Here is a 4,460-nt window from a genome sequence, read left to right as displayed (position 1 = left end):
TTCTTGGTCAGTTTGAAACCTAAACGAAGAAATCGATTGAACTGGATTTTGGGGAAGTGGAAGAAGTGGATGATGAGAGCACAAACGACGCCGTTTGGGATTTAGTGTTGCAGTTGAATGGGCTGGGCTGCCTCTGTTGGGCCAACTGGAACCCATTATTACACAGAGACAGTGAAACTGAAGAGTAGACATAACCTTATAATACTAGACTCATTTGTTTATTAAATAATGTGTCAAATTTATTTACCGGTATTTCTTATTATAAATAAATAAGGTTCATAATAACACCCAAATTTAAGAGAATGAGGTTTAGAGTACCATAACCAAATTTAAGAAATATACATAACATCAGTAGCTACCAAAAGACTGGCCAGTACTAATTAATTAGTACTACTGGCTAGTCTACTTCTACTACATGCAGAGAGTTACAAATAACATTCCAGTACTAATTCATTGTCCAAATGAAGAGAATACTGCTCTCAATTGGGGTCCTTTGGGCAGTGGTTAGACCACTCCACCAGTGTGCTTTTTTCATTCTTCACCACCTACATAATTAGAAACTGACATTAAATCTGCAATTTCTTCTTCCAAAGTAAGAGCTCTACTCGATCTCCCCAAGCAGCTTGAACTTAATTGGCACACCTGTATCAACACTTGTGACATACACTTAAAGTCTAATACTTGAACAGATATCAGGTATTCCAAGCAATTTTAAAGGCCACTCACTAATAAGCATAACACCCCTACCTGCTTGCAATGGGATTGCCTAACATTTTGGACAAAGGAATTTCCAACTGCAGAGTAGACTGCCTTGCCAAGTTTGAAATGCCTACCATTTTGTTCCACAAACCACAGGTCACAGTCTTGGCTGGCAAGAAATTGATGCCCTGACCAATCCCTTGGGTCTTCAATTAAATTTCTTAAAAACTCAGGGACAGTTAAGAGTACTTCTAGTTTTTCAGCTCCAAATTAAATGTGATTTTAGCTAGCCATCTTAGATTTTGATGCACAAGGAAGGGCCTAAAGAAGTAGAACAAAAATATATATGGAATTGCCAGTAAACTACTTTCCTCAAAAAATTATAAGTTTATACATAGCATATTACTAAAAATCTGGTAACTGATCGATGACTACCAAATTAAGGATGAGTAGAGTACTCGTGCTAGTCTCTACTACACAGTGGCATATATAACATACTCTATTAAGTATTAACTAACTACAGAAGTAAGCAATTAATATTAAGTAGCAGTGTTTACATTAATCAAATCAATTACAACAAGTGGCCCCGGCCAGAAATCAACATCTCAAACTCTTTCATGGTTCTGAAATTATCATCAATCACCACATTCTTTTCCATCTCAGTGAGGGCAAGCCTTGCTGCTTCTCTGTCTCTTTGCCGCTGCTTCTTTATCAATTCATTGGCTCTAGCAATTTCAATAGCTCTGAACCCAGCAATCTTGGCCTCCGTCGACGTTGATTTACTTTGATCACCAAAACCAGTACTAGTACCAAGAAGAGTGTGTTGTGCCTTAACAATGGTACCCGCAAACCTCGACCTTAACAAAGCAACCCGAGCCGCCCTACCTGGTGACAACTCAGAAGCTTGATCACCGACAACTACAGCGGCGCCGCCATCATGTGCAGGAGGACGACCTACTACTGATGATATTTGGCGCACCGGCACCGACCTACACGCAGCTCCGTCAATATTTGCCCTCTTGACAGTCTTTGGCTCCGAGTCGGATGGACTTGGACAAACACGCTTCAAGCCTTTAGGAGGAGGAGTCCGCGGAGCCGCAAATTGTGGTGGTTTGGGCAGAGTCGTGACGGCGGAGACGGCCACTTTCCTTGAAGAAGAAACCATCTTCTGATTGTTAATGTTCTTGCAAGCCTTAAGAAATCCATGAACCTCACAAGATGTGGTGGTCGCCATTGATCGAGAAACAGATGATCGACTGAACAATCGCTAAGTGGACCAGCTAGTGTACTGGCCGCTTGCTCGCAGTGGATCGAAGTAGAAGAAATTAAGATTAACTTGTGAGATCGAAACAGAAACCCTAAGTGGAGCGTACTGGCACTCTGGCAGTGGAGTTGCTCATATGGGTTCCGTTGGCTAGCTAGATTGAGTCTCACGCAACCGACAACAACATTGTAATTAAACTTTCTTGCTCTAACTTGACCTTAAAGTAATTAAATCAACTCACAATTTCTCTCTCTAAATATCCAGCTAGCTCTTTCGGAATTGGAAACTACTAGGAAATATTTTGAGATCCTGAGAATCAAATCCAACGATTAATTAAAGATTTTCTGGTAGTTAATAAAGAGAACCAATTCAAAAATAAAATCATATTAATAAAAATATATATCATATATAATGACTTAATTGTATTAATTATATATATATGTCTGAATTAACTAGCTAGGTGAAAATAAAAAATCATGTAACTCAAAATAATAAGAATGATTATTGAAGAGTGACTTAAAAAATAGACAATTTGGATCATCAAACTATATTGTAGAGTAGATCGATCTAACATGTTGTCCCCAAGCTAAATTAATTATCAACTTAAATTCCTCATTACATCGCCATAATATGTATTCAATTTTCATATATATCTAGATTATTGCAAATGCTTCTCCCAATTAACATTATTCTAAATTTCTAATTCAAAATCCAAATGTCCCTAGCTATTTAAAATTAAGAATTGGATTAATTAATAACATAATTTCATGGTTAATAACCATTTGGTCTAGTGGATGGCATGCATGTACACAGTCTTCATTTGTCGGCGAAAGTATTGAGTTCAAATCTCATGACCAAGTTGATTAAAAAATAAAAGAGCAAATTACATTTTAATACCCTCAACTATACCTCATTTTTCAACTTAATACCTCAATTTGAAAAAGTTACATTATCATGAACTTCCATTTTGTGTCAATTTCATACCTCATTTACATATTCCATTCGAAATTTCGTTACATATTGACACAAAATGAAAGTTGAGGTATGATAATGCAACTTTTAAAATTGAGCTACCAAATTGAAAAATGAGGTATACATGAGGTACTCAAATGTAATTTGCTCTAAATAAAAACATAATTATGTAGATTATTTTTTTTTTTTTATCAAATGTATTAACTAAACTTTATAGTTTTGAAATATGACAAAATTTCACATTACATCATGCTCAACACATGAACTGTGATATTAAACATGACATTTTGAAAAAATTGTAATGCTATATATAGTTCGATGTTAAAATAGATTGTTAGATCAAGCAACTGCTTTTTGCATATACTTACATTGACGTCAGTCTCATATTTACATTTACACCATATACGTAGCTGTTCGTATGATTAATCATCTGGGCATAACGACAAGTTACACAAGGCTTAACATCATGTCGTTTGGGCCTAGACCCAAAAGCTAAGCCCCCGCTAGGCTTCGGCCTCCTAGCCCATGACCTCCTAGGCTTCGGCCTCATGGGCTCCGGCCCCCTGGGCCCCGGCCTCTTAGGCTCCGGCCTCCCAAGCTCAAGCCTCTCGGGCCCCCGGCCCGTGTCAATTCACTCGGATCCTCGAGACCGATGCCACGTGGCGCTCCTACAGTGCAAGTCACCACAAAGGACACGTGTCGTCACCGGATTGGTTGACACTCTTCCAAAGGTACTATAAAAGAGGTACCTTCTTGTCACAAAAGGACGACTGAAATCATTATTATACTATTCACTCACTCTGCTCTCAGATCTCTCTGAACACTGACTTGAGCGTCGGAGGAGCTTTGGGCCGGCACCACACCGGTGTCCTTCCCGCTCACTTTTGTGTACCTGCGCAGGGTGCTTTGGATATCATTCTCTCTCATTACTCACCAGTCGGACCCAGCTACTCGTTCCTGCCCCACTTCAACGTGTCATCCACTCAGTGGTGGGTCAACGGGCCTACGTGGTTCAACTCGACGTTGACTGCTCTACCATTTTTGAGCATCAACAGTTTGGCGCCGTCTGTGGGAACGTTACAACTTTTCCCCATTGAATTCTCTACCCTCAGTTGAGGTGCAAAAACCTTCCGAGCTTCCGAGCTCCCGGGCTTCCGAGCTTCCGAGCTCCCGGGCTTCCGAGCTTCCTAGCTTCCAAGCTTCCGAGCTTCCGAGCTTCCTAGCTTCCGAGCTTCCTAGCTTCCGAGCTCCCGAGCTTCCGAGCTTCCTAGCTTCTGAGCTTCCGAGCTTCCGAGCTTCCTAGCTTCCGAGCTTCCGAGCTTCCGAGCTTCCGAGCTTCCTAGCTTCCGAGCCTCCGAGCTTCCGAGCTCCCGAGCTTCCGAGCTTCCTAGCTTCCGAGCATCCGAGCTTCCGAGCTTCCTAGCTTCCGAGCTTCCGAGCTTCCGAGCTTCCGAGCTCCCGAGCTTCCGAGCTTCCGAGCTTCCGAGCTTCCTAGCTTCCGAGCTTCCGAGCTCCCGAGCTTCCG

The sequence above is a fragment of the Dryas octopetala genome, chromosome 4 (assembly GCF_963921425.1).
Source record: "Dryas octopetala chromosome 4, drDryOcto1.1, whole genome shotgun sequence".
Taxonomy (NCBI): domain Eukaryota; kingdom Viridiplantae; phylum Streptophyta; class Magnoliopsida; order Rosales; family Rosaceae; genus Dryas; species Dryas octopetala.
Note: the sequence above shows the minus strand (reverse complement) of the source record.